This window comes from Drosophila persimilis, unplaced genomic scaffold, assembly GCF_003286085.1.
Source record: "Drosophila persimilis strain 14011-0111.01,24,50 unplaced genomic scaffold, DperRS2 tig00000002-arrow-pilon, whole genome shotgun sequence".
Classification (NCBI taxonomy): Eukaryota; Metazoa; Arthropoda; class Insecta; order Diptera; family Drosophilidae; genus Drosophila; species Drosophila persimilis.
Window position 1 is genome coordinate 20,843,874 of NW_020825289.1, and position 14,105 is coordinate 20,857,978.

The following is a 14,105-nucleotide window of genomic DNA, read 5'->3' on the forward strand; positions in this document are numbered from 1 at the left end:
CGCCGTTTTACCAGGAACCACTCGTCGTAGAGATGGCAAACTTTTGATAGAACATCCAACATCACCTCTGCTCTGCTCTGCTCTGCACTGCTCTGCTCTTCGGAAATTTATGGTCATATGCATACGAGAGTATTATTTAACCATTTCGCAACAATTAATTTACTGCGGCAATTTATGGTCTTTGCCAAATCCGCGTCGAAGTTAAATGTCACCAAAAATTGATTGCCTATCTGTTGTGAGTGTGTGCTCTCAAATTTCCATGAAATCTGAATCTGTTCTATCCATCATTCAGCCGAGGGTGAACATTTTTTCACTTCCCCTTGGACGGACAAGCCAATCCATTTTATTTCCCTTTTTACAGGCATTCCTCGCGTATCGTAGCCGCCGTACATCTGCATCTGTAACTCTGTTTGTACACTTGTCTCACTTATCTATCTTTGCTTGTCTTCTCTATCCTCTTTTTTTTTTGTGGCGGAAAAGTGAGGGGATGGGACCTCCCAAAAACCTATCTAGTGGAAAGTTCTCTGAGAGAGTGTATTCTTTAACGATGCTTGGATGAATGGTGTGGGGGCCCCAATCATTGGCATTAGTTACTCTGACTATTTATTGTATCTGCTGTTCAATCACCCCATCAGCGCCACCATCCCCAATCGATTCCGATTCCCATTCCATTCCCCATTCCCCTGGCGATACCTCATTTGGAAAGCAGCTAATTGAAAGGCATTTAATTAGGGGAAAGTTAATCGAAGAGCGAAATGTGGCGCATAAATATTTAATGCATCACATACAGTTACAGTTACAGTTACAGATACTCGTAAACTGCACTGACAATTGCTCTGCGATTAGTCATGGTCTAGGTCAGTGGAGGAGATCGTTGGAGGTACATACGAGACTTGGTCTCTGTCTCTGTCTCTGAGTCTGGGTCTGAGAAGAATTTCATTTCGGTTTGCAATGCAGTTTCGATGATACATTCGTGTGTGTGTGTGTGTGTGTGTGTGTGTGTGTACACTGTACTGGTTTTGACTCATGGCGGAGCTTTGTACAGGTGAATCATTTGAGGGACAGTCGAGCGACGAATCGATCGACAGTTCCAGCTCTGAGAGCAGGTTAACCCTCTCCCCCTGCCCTTGCCCCTGCTCCTTCTCTTTCTCCTGCCATCCGACGATCCATTAAAAAGACCGGCACTATAGAAGTGCGAGAGAGAGAGCGAGAGCGGCCTGAAGATAATAAAGCAAAAGTTTCTTAAGCGCCAAAAACTGGTTTCCTACCATCTCGCTCTCACACACACGCGTGATAGAGAGGGAGAGCATGAGTGAGAGCGGAGCTTAGAACAAAATCGAAAAGAATCACGATCCACATGAGGAAGAAGCAGCGGAGAGCGGAGAGCGCAGAGCGGCAGCGGGCAAGCAGAAGCAGAAGAGAGACTAGTCTAAGCTTTCAAATTCCACCCTGCGAGGGGAGGGGGGCGGGCAGGGCGGCCTGAGCTGAGATTTTGGCCCGCATTAAGTTAAACGAAAAAAAAACAAAACAGAAACCTGTCGCTCTGTCGCTGTCACTGCCTCTGCCAACTGCGCTGCTTGCTGTGGCTGTGGAGCACAAAAACAATGCAAACAGGTTGTTCTTAAGTTTATTTCGATACCCTCTCCGTTAGGGGTATGCTAGATTCGAACAGGTGTTTGTAATGGAACAGATGAAGGCTATATTTTGTTGTTTTTTATATTTTGTTCAATGATTGCAGGGTATCCCAATCTGTGTCTTGATTGTTTTTTGTTCAGAAATATTTCTGAAAAACATTAGCGACGCGACCGAAGAAAAAGAAGAGTAAAGAATCAAGCGCGTACATCTACACACACCTAAAGGCTATACATATGTGTACATACATATGCAAGATGCGATATATGTATATATACATATGTATGTACGACATTTAAGGCATTTTTATTGCTTTGCGTGTCGCTTGCTGGCGTTGCCTTTGCTGCTGCTGCTGCTGCTGCTGATGTTCTCTTCTCTGCTGCGTTTTGCTCGTTTTACTTGTGTTTTTGTTGTTGTTGTTTGTTCTGGAAGCAAAAGCTTAAGTACAAAACACAAAAAGGTACAAAGAGAAAAGAGTCTGAAAGTCGGAAAGTCAAAAAGGTAGAAAACCGCAGACTCAGATGACTAGACCGCCTTTCTCGCCCCACACAACTCTCTTTCTCACTCACTCTCCCTCTCTCCCTCTCTCTCCCTCTCTCTCCCTCTCTCTTGGGAACGTACGAAAAACAAAACAGAAGAAAGAGAAGAATTTGTTACGCCTGAAATGAAGGCCAGAGCGGGGCGGGGACAGAGCTATTTATAGGATCCGGAATACATAACATAATGGAAATGACGTATGTGCATGTCCCAAAGGTTACAGCACTCAACAGGTAATATGAATAATGCTGTCAAAAAATGCACATACTACATGGTTCTGGATAACATCTGGAATTGGATCTGCGCTCAATTAACTCGAATAAACATCATGGGAAGTGCATTTGGGAACGGCCCATCAATGGAATCAATGGAGCTCTCTTACGGCTTCTAAAAAGCATTCCTATGAATTGCATCCCAGAAATAATTATAGTACTTTCCGTAGAGAACTTTCTTGATCTAACACCTCTAAGATCACCTTTAAGATCCAGTCATATGCAATTCTTTCCCCACTTAACCCATATTTGACCCTCAAACAGGGTCTGACCCCTGGACATGGACCTGGACATGGAGATATGTATGTCCCCTACGGTGGAGGCGGTTCGCCTGCTCCTGCTGCTCCATTCGCTTGGGTGGAAGTATGTCAATGACTTGCACGCGACCACCGGGTAGGAAAGGTACGAGACCTCCTCCCTTTCAACGAGAGACTCTCCAAGCAAGCAACCGACATTCCCGAATGCAATAAACTTTATTAACTGTGCGACAACGACAACAATTGTTGTACACGCCACACTGGGAAGTTGGGAGAACGAGATGGTAGGGGGAGTACTGCTAAAGGGGGGCGGGGGGTCTTGTAGAGCGAAAACAATTAAATATCCGCTGCCGGCTTGTCCAGAAGGTTTCATAATAGGCCTCCCAAACACACAAACACACTTTCTGAATGAAACACACACACACACACACAACATAGGGACTATACGGATCCTTTTAATTTCCTGCTGTTATTTCCATGCACGTAGCAGAGCCAAGCGCCGCGTGATTTCCATTTGCTGGCCTGGCATCGGGCGGAGGGGGGACGAGGGGGAACGCAACAGCCTGAAACATATGCGACACATTCCCTCCATAAGCCGCCCCCCACCCCCACACACACACACACAATGGCAAAGTAAACCGAAAGATAATGGACCTGCGGGGCCCACCCAAAAAGAAGTTCAAGAAAAATAGAAGCAGAAAAGCGCCATGGGACTGGAGGGAACTTCTCTGGAGCAGAGAAGAACTCTTTCTCCTAATGATGGTCATCAAGAGAGCATGTACAATGATATGATATATGTAGGCAGATATATCATCAGGGAACCCCTTTAAACGAGAGATATCTAGAGGAATCTCAGGGAAAACTTTGGAAAACTCTTACCTATACATTTATCTTTTATTTAAAGCAACTTTTTCAAAGGAAAACTTCCTCCATAAGGGGTCCCCCGTCTCCCCAATCAACAGATGACCCCATTTCTGGGGCTGCAACTTTTCGTCTCCTGTTGTGATTGACATCCGCGGCGGCAGACACGTGCTCCAAAAAGGTAACCGCAAGTAAAACTAAATATACAAAAAGATACAAAGATACCCCATCATCGCTGGCCTGACAACTTAACGGTGGTTTCTGTCTCTCCCTCTCTCTCTCTCTCTTTCAGTCTGTCTGTCTCTGTTTTAACCCAAAAACTGGTTGCGCTTTTGCTTTTCCGCGAATTTTGTTGTCGTTTCGATTTGATTTCGTTGTTGGTTTTCTTTCTTGGGCGCAGAAGGGCGGGGGGTTTGCTGATTTGGTTAAACATGCAAAAATGGTGCCATTCAATTGACACATATCCGATATTTTTGGCCAAGAAAAAACCGACAAAATTCATATGGAAAAACTCTGAAAAAGCCACACCAGGGCTTGTCCCCGATTAGGAAGTCCCAATCAGCATCTTCCATTAGGATAATATCATAATCCCACATAGCACTCTATAAAACATCTACCAATCCCAATCATGGTTTTTCCGCCAGCTGTTTTTCCTCCCAGGCAGATCTGTGCCGTGCCCCAAAATCAATTAGCAATAAAAGCAAAAAACAGAAAAGAAACTTTTCTTTTTTCTTGTTTTTTAATGCCCAAAAACCATAGTCCGGCAAAGATTTATGGCACTTTCGTTGCCATTTCGTTCTTTGGCTTTTCCAGCACCCTAAAATATGTGACATGGCACGCGTCTCAATTGGATGCCCCAGCGCCAGCGCCAGCGCCAGCGCCAATCAAACATTAATAAAAAACCCAACAAATATTTGGCAGCAGCAGTAATTTAGAGCTGAGCTGCGGGCTGGTAGGCACATACCCGTATTGTATCTCACAGATACGCGCAGCCTTGGGGCGCCGACCAGCTAGGTATAAATAAAAAATAATACTAAGAAGACACACAACTGGTTGAGGTCTCCTCCGATCATTTCCTTTTCCGGTTTCGCGTTCTGTCTATCGATTTGCATACATAATCGATAGGCGCCCATTTGCATACGCATCTCTAGACGGAGGTATGACCTTTTACGATCTGTACGGGCATATGTATCTTCTTTTAATGAAAGGTGTGAAGTTGCGCCGCTACTGGCGGACATTTCTCTTGGGCAATTCCATACAAATAAATACGTATATGGTTCCGATTGCGGCCTTGATCTGCAGTTGGATTATAGCCACACAGAAACTCAATTAATAGCATTGCAAATGCTGTCATTTGTTTGGTTTGGTATTAATCATAAATGTTTAGCATTGATTCCAAACAAAAAGAGAAAAAAACGCGAGACAAAGACGAGGTCATTACCATAGATGGAGCGCTACGCCTCCTCCTCCTCCTCCTCCTCCACCGCCTCCTCTGTTGCGCAAAAAGAAAAAGCCATTGGTATGTCTTTTCACATTGCACGGCTAATCGGGCACGGGAAAAAACAACAACAACAACAACAACTATAAAATTGTAACAGCTACTAGGAAAACTGTGGAAAGTCATGGAAAAGTCTGTGATGAGCGCGTCATCGGCAATTGTCTGCGAACTGTCGACAGCTCTCAGGCATGTGAAAGTCAGAGCCAAAGAGAGAAAAAAACTACTAAACTGGTTCCCCGAGCTGCGAGGCACCTGGCAGGCCAGTGCTAATCAAAGAGGGGGAGTGGGTAGAGGGAAAGACAGGGTTTTCCACCAGCCAAAAGTCGAGCAAACGACTGACATGATAACGCACGGCACTCAATGCAATTGCCGGACAAAAGTTTAGAGGAGCGCACTTCCGTAGGGACCCCACAGACAGAGAGACAGGTGGAGGCTGGCTGGCTCTTGACCCAGTCCCCCCTCTGGCAGTCCTCTGGGGCGGGGGTTTGCAGTTACATTGAACCTGCTTGAGTCCGGGCTGATACTCCTCCACCTGTTGCCAGAACGAACCTGGAGGTGGGGCGCCCCTAATGGCGTTGCATGTTACACACACTTTGTAAATGGTTATAGTTATGGTAGAAGGCTAATAGTAGCTGTGCCATTAAAGCAATGTTATTGCAGCATTATAGATATATTTTAATAATATATATACAGCCCCCTTCCACTAGAAATACCGATTTCTGCCTTTAAGCTATGATAATGACTTTCAATCAATACCAAAAACGCGCTTAGAGCTACATTTATCTGTAGCTAGTTTTCTTTTACACAATAATTCTATGGAACCTCTGAGAAACTACATAAACAACATCCGAGTGCCATATAATGATGTACCGTCTGGCCATTAAGACTAGAATTTGCCCCATGACGAGTGCAGGGCAGGGCAGGGCAGGGCGGGTGTTGGGGGGCACCCCGAAAACACGGCATGACATGGAATGTGCTGCTGCTGGCTTCTACATGTGTCTTTACTGTAGATTCCTCGTATTTGCATAAAATCGCATTAAAATTTGCCATTTTGCCAACTTTAATGTACCATAAAACACAGACACAGAAAAACAGCAGTAGAACCACAGGGCCACGGCCGGGCTCCATAGGAAACAAGTAACTTTTTGCCTGTTCTGTGTCCACAAATTGTAGCAAAAGAGAAATAGCGATAATAATGTGCAAAAAATAAAAGAAAGAGACGAGAATTGAAGGAAAGAAATGCCAAGTCAAGCCAAGCCAAGCCAAGCCAAGTAGAAGGCGAAAACTTTAACCAGGAACCCGCCCAGGAAATGGGGGGAGAGCCTCCCAGGGGAAGGGGCAGAGGCAGGGGCAGCAGCTGGGGCAGGGGCAGCAAATTAATTGTGGGAGAGTCTAAACTAATGTGGGGACGGAGGCCGCGTTGCTGCTGCTGTTACCTAATGCCTCATTAGCCGCCTGAAGTTAGGCAACGGAAAAAAAGGCTTTGGGCTTTTTTTTAGGAGATAAATCTAATACATGTCCCCACACATAAAATTGGGGTTTTGTGTCCACAAAAATGAAATCTAAATTAATTAGAGAAGCCCAAAAAAGAAAATAGATCCCCAAAGGGGTTTACAAGATCACAAGAATAAAGTATTCCGTATAGATAGAGGCTTTCTTTTTATAGGGTGAACCTTTTTGTTTGCATCCTTTAATTCGTATAACCTTTCGAGATGTCATACCATCTTTTGGCCAACTCATACTTGACCCCTGGCTTCAATTTCAATCGAAATCTCATTGAAAGCGGCTTAGCCATTCATTTTGATTCCCCAGAACCAATTAGAATCCAGTTTGGCACTTGAAAAACTGTTTACACCACATTGAACACCCTACGACGAACAGCAAAGAAATACATTATGCGTAAATCAGTGGAGTAAATCGAATTCCAAAAGTAATATCAATGCTGCTGCCCACTCGAGTGGCAACACAATATTTCCCATATTTTCGGCATTCCTATTACAGATTCAAGTGCTTCCCCCCTCCAGAGAAAAGATTTACATATATGTGTTGGATGTTTACGCAGGAAAAATGTACAATTTTCAGCCTTTAATTGGCTTGTTGGCAGTCAGTCAGTCAGTCAGTCAGTCAGTTGTCATGACAATAATTAATGTATCACCAATCGAACGGCACAGGAACATGTGTATCTTTCCCTCGGAATGTATCTGTGCTGTGTGTATCTTGGCATTGAAAAGTGCCGCACATGTGGGGTTAATGTTGTTTTCTCTGCCGAAAGGGAAATGGGAAAATGGCGATGAGAGGTGACAAGTGAGTCGAGACAAGCCACAAAAATACACACATTAGGTTTTAGGTTTATCCATAAATTACAGAACTTGTTGCGTTTTCAGGGCACCCTTTTTTTCTTTCAGTGGACCACAAAATGTTGTTGTTAAAGTTAAGGAAAACGAGCTGGTTCTTAGGACATACTAGATCGATCTGTTTCCTCTTACCATATGCATCAATATAGTGCGCCAATTCAGCTACTAATCCACAGATATCCATGAAAGATAATCCAAAAACTGGTTGGTATTCACTGTGACTGATATTTCACTCGATTGTAACTGGTAGATGGGATGCCTGCACCCTTGAGAATAATCACACGCGCTCCACACGAGTTCTCTGCTCTCTGCTCTCAGCTCTCTTCTCTTCTGCTGAGAATGTATCTCCACGATTTGTTTGCACTTTGCAGCCACTTTGCTATATAATATCTATACAAATATGAATATACATATATTTATTTTAAGAAATATACTTTCTTCTTTCCTCTAATTTGTGGTTTGGTTCTCAGCTACAATGCGTTTTGTTTCGTTTCGTTTTGTTTTGTTTTGTTTTGCACTTTCTTTCGAATTGCACTTGTTGTGGGGGCTATTTATTTATTATAGGGGCTCTCTCTCTCTTTTTTTTCTTTTTTGTTTAACAATTTCTCATAGACACTCGTACAATATATGCAACATTTGGTTTTTATGGGGGGGTGTGGGTTTTGGGGTATGTGGGGGGAAACCTTTCTTTGTATTTTTGAAATTTCTTTTGTTTCGTATTTAATATATTTTGTATTTTGTATTTTTGTTTCGTTTTGTTTTATGTAAATTTTTTGTAAGCAAAACACAAACAGCGGACAAAACGAGCGCACGAACGGGGCGGCGAGCGAACGATCGAATCGAGCGACGAGCGACCGTGTGCGGACCCGTGGAGAACCGTTAACAACAAAATCCAAAAAACAACTCAACTCCAAGAGCGAAACCGAAACCGAAAACCGAACGGAATGCTGAACGCGACGTCGGCAGCCGCCAGGCCACCAAAACAGAGCACAAAGTCGTCGGCGTCGCTCTGTCGACACAAAATTATTCACCACGAAGCTCACCACACCACTCCACAGAGAGAGAGAGAGAGAGAGAGAGAGAGCGAGCGAGCGAGCGAGAGTAAAAGTCGAAAACGGAATCAGCGCTAAAGTTAAATGTGAAACGCAACACGCACACACACACACACACACACACAGATACTCTCCCTCTCTCAGGCTTGAATGAAAAATGCCGATGCAATCGTCAGATACTCTCTCTCTCGCTCTCCCTCTCTCGCTGTGGGTTTACTCTCTCTCTCTCTCTCTCTGTCTGTCTGTGGCTCTGAGGCTTGCACGTGTGTGCGTGCCAGTGCCATCATCGCTTTCCTTTTATTTTATTCTGCTTCTCTCTGTTTTCTATCGTTTCTTCTTCTTCTTCAGTTTTCTGGTTCGGGTGCACAAGTGCAAATTCACACGTACATTCGAAATGTACGCTGGCACAGTGGAACAAAAGCAATCAAATCGGAAATGGAGCACCCAAATGGTGTCTATAGGCACATATTAATTTTTAGATGAAAATTTAACAATTTCAAGGATTTTTACAATATTTTTAAGGTCTCAAAAGTATTTGGTGAAGACTCTAAAGAAGTTTCGGCATGTATCTGGGAGATCTACTAGGAGATCATGAAACCACTGTCCGGCGACACAAATAAACCACTTTCAATAAATTTATTTAGATTTCTTAAAGTTCGTACATCTTTGAAGCCAAAATTCAAACTTCTGGAGATCTTCAGAGATCTGGGCTTTCAAATTTCTTTTGCCAACCTTCACTCTCCATCGACTAGCCCTCATTCTCAACCCACTATCCATGCAGAAACCCTCATAATGTTTGCTCCACCTGCCCCAAAGATACATTTATTATCTCAATAATTCTTGGCCCATTGAAAAGAATCTCAATCATGAGAAAAGAGTCCATCGCAGACCTGCTCACTAAATTGGAACAATTCCAATTCGATATATGTAGAGGAGGAAAGGCACAGGCAGGGCAAAGGAAAATGAAATTTTTCCCCTTGGGCAGAGAAAAAGAATTGAAGAGACGTAATTGATGGAAAGGCAGCCACCAGATCGACACAAGTCATGCAACAACACCAACAGTAATAACAGCAACGGCAACAACAACAACAACAACAAATGTATCTACGAGTATGTTTGTACAGAATGTATCTACGAGTACGTGTATGTGTACGTGTACGTGTTCGTTTGTTTGTTTGTCTGTCTGTCTGTATATTTGTACAATGATTGACCGTCGCCGCCGTCGTCGTCGTCGTATGTTGGGCGGCGTATAAATTGCACATTTCAAATACATTGTGGCTAAAAAGTAAATGCAAACCGAGATACAGATACACGCTCTCTCTTCACTCTCCTCCTCACCCTCCTCCACCTGACGGGCGGTATATCTGTGTGTGTGTGAGGCAAGTTCAAGTGTAGAATGCAATAGAGAGAACTGCAATCGAGAGAGAGAGAGAGAGAGAGACGAGACCACCATCTCTTGTCTCTATCTCTCTGTACGCATACGCATAGAAAAGCCGGCAAAGGCAAGGGCAGCCTCAGCCACAGGGGCAGCGAGGGGGCAGAGGGGGGGAGACCGAGAGAGCCTAGACTGTGGTGAATTTCTCTCTCTCTCTCTCTCTCTCTGTCTCATTTTGGGGGTTGGCGGCTAGACACCACATTGAACCACAAAGAGTTCAAGATTGAAAACACAAAATATCAACAATGACAGCTGAGTAGAGTGCCCCGCGGTGTGGGTGCGAGGGGGGCTATGGAGAGGGGGCCCTCCATCTATGTACATCTCTCTCTGTATCCCTCTCTCTCTCTCCCACTCTCTATCTGTTCGTGTGTTTGTTTTATCCATACAAATACAGCTGCCGCCCAGAAGAGGCCTTCTGCATTCAATGATGTCTGCCACAGATTCTGCCTCTCTCTCTCTCTGCCCCCCCTCCTCCACCAAGCACCAAGCCTTCTCTAAACCCACCCACACACACCCCCTTTGGACGCTTCTTGGCCGACTGCCAAACGACGAAGACTCTCCTTCGCCTCCGCCTCCTCCTCCTCCTCCTCCTCCACTGACGACAGTTCAGTAGTACAGTGGAACAAATTTGTTTGGGTGTGAGTGCAACAGTCAGTGTATCTCTATGTGTGTCTGTGTATGCATGCGATTGTGTGTGTGTGTGAGAGAGAGAGCGTTTGTCTAGTTGCGGGGGTGTTTGACGGTGTGGTGGCGGGGGGCGGGGATAGAGAGGAAGTCGTGTGCACGCCGTTTGTTGGGGTAGTTCGCCGGCAGAAAAGATAAATAGAAATAGAGAAATAGAAATAGAAATAGAAGAGCAAAGAGGAAACTGAGAAAAGTGGCAAGTGGGAAGTGGGTAGCGATGTCTGATGTATGGCATGGCACTGCGCATACCCTGGAGTGTGTGGGGGGGGAGGCTAAAACAAAAACATTGATGGAAAGAGATAAGATATTATTTTTTTAAATATTTCTACCTAGTTCTAGAACAAAAAATTGCCGGAACTAGTTCTAGAAAAGTCTCAATTTATTCTGGAAAAAAAATCCTTAAGAAAAGTCCCTAAAACTAGTTCCATCTCTGACACTTTCGAAAAGGGAACTAGTTCTGTCTCTCGAACTAGTTCTGTCTTATGGGAAAACACCTTTTTCACACCACCCATTCCCGATTGCTTACAACTCACAGACACATTATGTATCTGTATCTTTGCACCAGCTATCTCTCCATCTGTGCATGTGTATGTGGGCATCTGTGTGCACTCGACGAGGGAGATAGTGGAGAACAGCTAAAGGAAAAGAAAAAGAAAAACTTGTCTACATGGCTCCGATGCCTGTCGTACAAGCTGCAAAATTTATGCGAAGACACACAAATCCACTGAACGAGAGACCCCGACAATGAGAGACAGACCGTGCACCACTGCCACTGCCACTACCACTACCACTACCAACACGAGAGCTCCACGCTCTCTGCACTGCTCCACCTCCTTATTGGATGCAGACCCCCGACATAGGCATGGACATAATAATAATTTGTTGGATTTTCTTTTGCCAGTCTGGTTTGCCTTGTTTGGCGCGGATTCGTGGCGGGTTCGGTGAGGTTTCGGGTTCGAGTTCGGGTACACACACACACAGCGAAAGAGCAGTGGCAGTGGCACTGGGGGCACAGGGGGCACGTAGAGGCAAGAGGCAATGGCAAAGTCAGGTTTAATGTCGTTCAGTGGCGCGGCGGCTTTTTTGCCGTTGAGGTAGTCAAAGCCACGCGACAGAGAGCGAGGGAGAAAGAGCGAGACAGCGACACAGCGAGAGAGTAAGAGTAAGAGGGAAAGGCAAAAAGGGAGCCCATGACATCAAAAGTGGGCTGAGGCCGCAGCACTCGTCGTCGTCGTCGTCGTCGTGGGCCAAGGAACCACTGAAAGACATGGCACTGAAAGGCATGCAACGAACGACCGAAAGACCGACCGACCGACCGACCAACCGACCGAGCCGTGTGGGCAAATAGTCAAACATCGGGTATCGGTGGTTGTTTCCCGATAAGCGTCTATGAATGGGTAATGTAATGTAATGGGGCACTGCCGGCCAGCAGAGTCACTGCAGGATGGGGGTAGGGGACAGGGGGCAGGGGGCAGAGGCAGGGGGCAGCGTACATTGCAGGGAGTTGTCCAACAAGAGCGTGCAAGTACATACATGTCTTCGTATATATATTCCAATACATAAGTGGACCTTAAATGGGTGGTGGAAGGTCGCGCATGGCACAGTGGGATCAATTGGCACCAAATGAAAGTGCGAAATGCACTTAATATCGAAAAAAACTGATAAGAATTCAGTTGGTTCATATAGGATATCGATGGGTAAGCATGAATTGAGTGTAGAAAGATGGAAGAGTTGCATTCAGAGAACAGTCAACATGTTAACTAGTCGATATATCGAAGTAGATCGATGTATCGGTCATCTTAATTAATGTTCGTAAAGATTTACTATTAACGGTAGAATATTCAATGATTTCTCGATAGAATAACAGTTTTTAATCGATTAATATCGATCATGTGATGTTTTATCGCTAGAAGAGCAGCTTTTAATCGAATAATATCGATAACTTGATGGTTTATCAATATAACAACAGCTTTTAATCGTAGAGTAATACATAGTTGTCTCGATAATAGAACGTACCTCTCAATAGCCCTTAATTCTATACACAAAACCATTCCCTTTGCGGTTTCTATGCCATAAATCAAAGACATTAGATGGCATAATAGTATTCCTCCCGCAGTCACAAAGTGCACTTTACATTCCAGTCTTTAATGTGGAATTCATATCGAAATGGACAAAAGCCGCTTATCTGCGTGTCGTTTTCTGTTCTGGTCCCCCCCTCCAGACAATGTCTAATGCATTCTTCTTATCAATTCAGTTTTTTGGCGCCCATGGACAGCCGCAGGCAATAGCCATCGGTCGATTGAACATTTAATATTGTATGAGCCTGCAATGGCTGGACTTCTGTTTCTCATAAACACTTTTATTGCAGCACTTACCATTCTACCAGATATTGGCATAATATAAATGGAAATTTATTCCAAAGAAACGTACGATCTTATCGATAACTCACCTGAAAAGAAACAAAGATACAAAGAATTTCATTAATTATCTCATATGGAGTAAAATATCAGTAGTATCATAATCTAGTTCCTGTCCAGTGGATACTCGTCGCAGAAGGTCATTTCATTGATAAACGAAATCCAGTTTGATTCATAGACAAGAAATTAGCAACCATCTCCCCGTAGTTTAACACATTTTCAGATACATTTGTGTGTCGCTTCTGTTTTTCCTCATTTCCGCGCCATCCCCCTGTTTGGCGGAAAAACCTTGACTGACTGCGAGTGTTGCATGCTTGTGAAGCGTGCAATTTTCCCCCCAAATAATTTGCATTTCCCACTGCAGGAGAGCCTGCTATTTTTCCGAAATTCATTCATGGGAGTCGCGACGCGCCAGCATTAAAAATCTTTATTATTATTTGTTCACGTTTCTCGTGTCACGCCAGAGCCAGAGACAGAGCCAGAGACAGAGCTAAAGCTCAAATGCGAAATGCAAATTGAATTTGAAAATTGCCACCGACACTTGACGGCCTGTCTACGAAAACACAAAAAAAATATATAAAAAACAGCAAATAAAAGCATAAAACCGCAATATGCCAAACCACCGTCTCAGTCTAGAGGGAAGGAGAGGGGGTGGGGGGACCCAGCGCCCCATTGAGTGGGGCCCCCCACCACCACCATTCATTCCCACCTCGGTGCAGAGCTCTGAATGGTTCTGTCCAGAGCCAGACACAGCTGAATGGAATGGATATTTAGCTTGTGTCTGGAATTTGATTAAAATAATTTACTGATGCTGGCTGCCAGTTTCTTGTGAGCTATAGACGAGACGACATGCAGGTGTACAGTGCGTTTCAGAGACATATACATATACCTCTAATACTAGCTGGCCCGACAACGAACAGATTTGATCCGTGCCTTGGTGGTGGTTCAATCAGCACTTTCGGATGAGCGGAATACTCATTGGTTGGCTCTTAGTCGTACATTCATTCAAGTGTATTATTGTCATAGCTTTAGGTTTCCTTTTATGACTCTATCAATCCTCATATCACGCTTCAACAGCTCTCTTCCTCTCTCTCCCTCTCTTTTAT

General features: G+C 44.4%; 1 protein-coding gene across 2 annotated transcripts in view; it reads right to left on the minus strand.

Moving 5' to 3' along the window:
* Positions 1-14,105, minus strand: part of LOC6603154 (ecdysone receptor) — an 81,727-nt gene that overhangs the window by 32,209 nt on the left and 35,413 nt on the right. Inside the window, exon 1 of one of the 2 annotated variants that reach the window (XM_026986173.1) lies at positions 7,544-7,798. The exons of the other annotated variant lie outside the window; for it this stretch is intronic. The gene's annotated coding sequence lies outside the window, so the exon portion shown is untranslated. Of the gene's footprint in view, positions 1-7,543; positions 7,799-14,105 lie in introns of those variants that run through there. 2 annotated transcript variants of the gene reach the window in all.